This window comes from Bidens hawaiensis, unplaced genomic scaffold (genome assembly GCF_021521415.1).
Source record: "Bidens hawaiensis isolate Kalapana, Puna unplaced genomic scaffold, B.hawaiensis_p1.1 tig00025004_1, whole genome shotgun sequence".
Taxonomy (NCBI): Eukaryota; Viridiplantae; Streptophyta; class Magnoliopsida; order Asterales; family Asteraceae; genus Bidens; species Bidens hawaiensis.
Genome location: NW_027493971.1, coordinates 271,600 through 277,599, shown reverse-complemented (window position 1 = coordinate 277,599; position 6,000 = coordinate 271,600). Strand labels below are relative to the sequence as shown.

General features: G+C 35.2%; 1 long non-coding RNA gene across 1 annotated transcript; it reads right to left on the bottom strand.

Moving 5' to 3' along the window:
* Nucleotides 1-3,883: 3,883 nt before the first annotated feature.
* Nucleotides 3,884-5,673, bottom strand: LOC143570521 (uncharacterized). Its single transcript, XR_013141944.1, has 3 exons — nucleotides 5,534-5,673; nucleotides 5,278-5,447; nucleotides 3,884-3,965 (listed from the first exon to the last, which is right to left on the bottom strand). It is a non-coding gene; the product is annotated as an uncharacterized LOC143570521 (long non-coding RNA).
* Between the last annotated feature and the right edge of the window lie 327 nt (nucleotides 5,674-6,000).

The following is a 6,000-nucleotide window of genomic DNA, read 5'->3' as shown; positions in this document are numbered from 1 at the left end:
ATGAAGAAACATGAAATGAATCTGACCTGATCCAAGACGATGTTCCCCGGTCTTCGAGATGAACGAACCACGACTCGATCTTCTTCTCCGGTAGCTCAAGATCTGCCATGGAAATATGGGGGGGGGGGGGGGGGTTGACTGCAAAGAGTTTCCTTTTGTTTACAGACACAAAAAATATATGTGGAAGCCAAGTGTTCAAGAAGGGATCCCCCAAAATGAAAGACGAAGACCCCTTATATAGGAACTTCATGACTACCATCATGAAACCCTAACCTTAATGGGCTAGGCCCGGTTAGGGGTTACCTCCACAATCCCCCAGCCCATTGGGCATTGGTTAGAAACAATAATAATATAACAAATATAATATAAAGCACAATAAGTAAAAGGTCGTACCGGGGTATTTAGGACCCTACCTCCACAGTATAAAAAAAATATTATTTAATTGAACAGGAGAGAGAAATATAGTGTTTTTTAGTGTAATTATATGTTATATATGTATATAGGGATAGGGAACGGGATGAGAATGCTCTAAAAACAAAAAGGAACACCAAACTCACCCGGTTGAGCAATCAACCCTATGTATCCGTTTACACATTCACAAAAGCCGTTTTCGAAGCACTTCCCGTTTCCACTACAATTGCTCGGGCAGGACCTTAGATAAAAAAATTATTGTATAAAAAACAACCCGACTAAAAATCATTTGACTAAGTGAATACACAAATGGAAAATGATACTTACGTTTGCTACAATCGGGCCCATCAAACCCGATAAAACAATGACATGTTCCACCAACACAGTGTCACACCCCGACTAACACAATGCGGAAGCGTAAAACTGGAATGTACAGACACCTCTGGTATCAACCACATTGTTTACAAAGAACAATACAAACTAATTTACAATATTTTTCATTGATCTAACTTCGTTTACAACTAGGTGATACAAACTAAATCCAGTCCGTAAGCGACTTTACTTCTTACTAGCACACTTGCATCAATTCACCCAGCATTGATCGCAAGTCAAACACATAGCACATTGATTTTCTAATCCAATCCAGTGCCTGAAAAACATGTTAAAACGGGGTCAACTACAAATAGTTGGTGAGTTTCACGAGTTTCAAGAAATCAGTTGTGCGTACAACAATCATAGTTGTAAATACGCAAGTATGTATGTATGTACGTTCATAAGTACGTTTGTTTGTATGTTTATGATGTAATTATGCTAAGCTACAGTGAAGCCTTGATTGTCTGTGCTGCGTGCATCCATTTCCCACGCCCAATCAACCACTATGACTCCCCTTCCGCCCACAACATGCCCCGGTAGCTATGTCTAACACTACATAGCCTGTTTGTATAAGTATGGTCATGTGTAAACGGCGCTATGTGACACGGAAACCAGACCGATTCCGTTTGGGTTTGTCAAGCCAATAGTACTATTCACAAGCCACCGGCTCGAAGTTAATCACTGTGTTCGTGGGGACTTTCGTGTTTTAGCACTTAGATAATTCCCATTATCAAACAATTCATAGTGTACAGATATGTATCAACATGTTGTTCACCCTGAAAGTTCATAAAAATAGTTTATAAGTGGGCCATGAAACTCACGGTTTAGAAGATAATCAACACAGCGGTACAGTGTAAGTTCGCGGTTGTTTTGACTTGTTCACTGGTCCCTATAATGAATATTATAATAATATTAATATTTTAATATTATTATAATCATTATACTAAACTGGGCTGTATAAGCTGGTACGCCCAGAAAGTGTCAATAGGCTAGATTGTGATGTTGTTCAACGTCTAATACTTAAAACCGAACTTGGCTCAGTTTCACCGTTTTCCCGGCTGTCCTAAGTTGTTCGTTTGTGCGTTCAGAAAACAGTTATGAGGATGTAAGCTTGGGTAAATGTGTTGGTCGATAAAATGATTAAATTATAAAGAAAGATCACACATCAGGGGTCTGGACTCGCTACGGGGCTAGTTTCCGTTTATTCAGTTTGATTTAGAGAAAAACACGCACAATCTATTCAAATTGTCCGTGTTTCTCATAAAAAGTTCGTAATTACTTAATTAATTCAAAAATATGATTTTTGATCACTCTCGGTATTCTAATATTCCAACAGGTTCGTTAATCACGAACTCGTCGATTTTTATCAGAATTGAATTTGTTTAATCTTTAAATTAGCATAATTAATTATCCGTTAATCCTTAAATTATGAAAATTTAGTAATTTATTAATTAAAATATATAGATTTTTATAAAAATATTTCTGGAATTATTTACTGATTTATTAATTTATAAAAATTTATTTTATCAGCTATATTTAGCCAGAAAATCGTCCGTTTATACCAAACGATCTCCAAAAATTCCACCAAAATTTCTAAGTGATGAAAAACTGTCCAAAAATAACCTGGGAAAATCTCAAACTGTAAAAATCTTGCCAAATATCATTTCCGAGCCGACAATGACTATAAAGATTCAAATAAACACAAATGCAAAAAACATAATTAGGGTTTTCCAAATGACCCCAAATTTCATATGTGATCATAATAAACGAAATCTGAGTTCCCCACAAAATTTCATAATTTTTCAAGCATTGTAACTAATTTTCCCAAATAAACGCCCCATTTCGGTAATAAATTCGCCAAATATTCTCGGGTAGTCGACAAATTACCAAATTTGGACAGGGACTCACTCATATAGTCCTTGATGTCCCTGAAAAATTTTATAACCTAACAATATGCACATCACAATCGAATCCTAAACAGCCCGTAATCGAGCAATTCGGCATTACCTTTGCGGTTTTCGTTCGTTTTCGCTCTCCTAATCCAATTTTCGGGTTCTCGTGCTCCTATATAAGCTATGTGCAGGTCCTATATCATAAACCAAGCATGTTTTATCAATATGGAAGCCTTGTAACATAGGGTTTCGGCTAGGGTATTAAACCGAACTTTTGAACCGTAAAAACGTCGTTTAAACCCTTTAATCTGTGTTTATGGCCAAAAAAGAGTATGATTCTGATTCCTAACCATGTGTATGATCAAAAAATGTTTTTAGACCATTTTTAGGATTTTCGCATGGTTAGGGTAATAGTTTTTAGCAATTTATACTATGTTTATATGAGATTAACCATAGTTAAAACATGTTAAAATTGGTGTAAAGGGTAAAATTACCTTGTATTTCTTGAAGGGGCTGATGAAGATCAGGGATTTGTCTCCAGAAGTTGTGAAAAAAATGAACTAAAATATCTAACATATAATATACAAATAAAGAAAACCTTAGGAGGGGGGGGGGGGGGTTTCTTCTTTTAGCGGGCCGGACAAATGCCCCCCCCCCCCTTTGGGATTTATTTTGGCCCAAATTTCTTGATTTGTGTGCCCGTATGTGAAATTCCGAGTCTAATTTTATTTCGGGTTTGGTTTCTGGCGCGAAAAATATATCGGGTACGGCAAATAGCGCGAAAATGAGCGTTTTTCGGCCATTTTTGTGTAAATTTAGAAAAACATACCATTTGTTTGTAAAAATTGAAAATATTTTCACGAATCGCTTAAAACATTTCAAATAAGTGTTTGGTAAGTCTTTTTCGGCTTAACGGATGATACAATGCTTGGTTTGTAACTATCTTTCGCGTTTAAATCTATAGCTGGTAGTTAAACGAGCATGTTTTCGTTTAACTGGTTTGCTATTGAACTAAGGCAATAATACTAATATGTTAGCTTATATTAATCGTATATCGCTTATAGATGGCCCCTCGGGATATCTGGGTCATAACCAGATCCGTTTGTTTAATTGTTCTTTCGATACGCAATAAGCGGTTAATCGCCTATTCGGTTTGTAAATATTGAGATGTAACCGGTTTTGTCACGAATGTCACACACAGTCACCATTTAAGTCAGTTCGGGCACTGCCCGGATGTCAAAATAGGGTCTGCACTACAGAGCTCCTGATATGCCGGGCAGATAAGCTCACCTAAAATTTGAAAAAGAAAATAAAAAAACAAAAAAAAAATTATTGGCAAAATAATCATTAGGGGGTGTACGAAACCGGAAAACCAATGCGTAACAAAAATAACGGACAGTATGGTATAATGTTTCCCTATAAACCGAATTTTGGGATTGGTTTCGGTTTTGCATGTAATTAAATCTAAAAAAACCGAATCGACATAGTCAAATCCAAGCAAAAACCGACGGATTGGTTTTATATTTTCGTAAAAACTGAATTTTGGTTCGGTTTCTATTTTGCATGTAATGAAAACCAAACATACCCGTTCTGTAACCGAAAAAACCAAGCCCAAACAAAAACTAACAGGTTGATTTTCTGTTTTCATAAATCCGAATTTTCGGTTTGGTTTCAGTTTTGCATGTAATTAAAACCTAAAAAACCGAACCGAATTTATGAATTTTCATTTTTTATTTTGAAAGTTAAGTAATCTACAAGAATTAAATAAGCCCAAACAAAAACTAACAGGTTGATTTTCTGTTTTCATAAAATCCGAATTTTCGGTTTGGTTTCAGTTTTGCATGTAATTAAAACCTAAAAAACCGAACCGAATTTATGAATTTTCATTTTTTATTTTGAAAGTTAAGTAATCTACAAGAATTAAATAGATAGTGTAACACAAATAATTTAGCCCAAATGTATAATAATCAATTAATCTGTAACTAACAAAAGAAGTTAGGCCCAAAATCATTAATTTGGACCAATTTTTTCGACTAAGGGGGTGTTTGGGATTCCTTATTTTCATCAACTTATAACTTATAAACTTTTTGAAAAGTTAATAACGTGTATAAGATGTTTGGCAAACCATAAGGCCTTATGAATTTTAACTTATGGAGAAGGCAAGATAAAGGGGTTTTGAAAAGTTAGGAACTTGTAACTTATTAACTTAATGGGTTTGATTTACTATTACACCCCTCTAACCCTCAAACCCATTACACTTCTTTTAAAAAAGAGTTTTCTTTTTAGTCATTTTGGCTTTCCCCAACACATAAGCTAATCCAAACATTTTTTTCAAAACTTCTTTTAAAATATTCATAAGTTAATAAGTCTTTTTAACAAAAAGTCTTTTTTCTCTTAAATAAGCAATCCCAAACACACCCTAAAAATATCAAGCCCAATTGATAAAACCGAAGCTGAACAAATCCAAACCAAACGGTTTTTAGAAACTCAAAAACCGAACTTTTGATTATTGGTTCAGTTTTGAGCCCAAGACAAACCCATGCACACCCCGAATAATCATAATTCATTCAACCCGACGAGAAATTTTGTGTTCAATAAGTACCTTTAAAGCCAGGAAACTTAATCGGTCCACCAGCTTCGGGGCATACTTTCCACATATCATCAACCGCAACCTCTAATTTATTGTTTACACATCTTCGTTGATAACAACCGTTTCCTTGGGTCATAGAGCCCCGAACGAAGCCATTTCTTACCAATGAAGAGGACATACACCTTAAAAAATTAAATAAAATACAAATATAAGAACTATGATAAATAAATATTATTGTATTTGAAAGACTTTGAAATGAAAGGCTTACCTTGAGTTTGTTCCGCGTACTTCACCCAACATTTCTCTGGCTCGGGTGCACCGTTAGGGTCTATACATGAACCGTCAGAATAAGGTACAAAATAAGTGCAAAAATCAGCCAATGATGACTGTCCACCTGCAATCAACAAATCAAGAGGTTCAAAAGTTTAAATTATTAGATGTAAACGAGCTTGAGCTAAGCCTGAGCCTTCATCTACTGAGCTTAAATTGAAGAGATTATAGATTATAGACGAATCAAGAGGTCAAAAGATTGAATAGATGTAAACGAGGCCGAACTTAAACTGAAGCTCGTCTAATAAATGAGCCCGAGCATGAGCCTTCATCCACTGAGCTCGTGTAAGCTCAAAACAAGTTGAACTCAAGCTCTGTTAAGTTAAACGAGCCAAGCATGAACAAGCTATTTATTTTAGATATATATTTAAAAAATATTAATATAAAAGATATGCATTACATAAT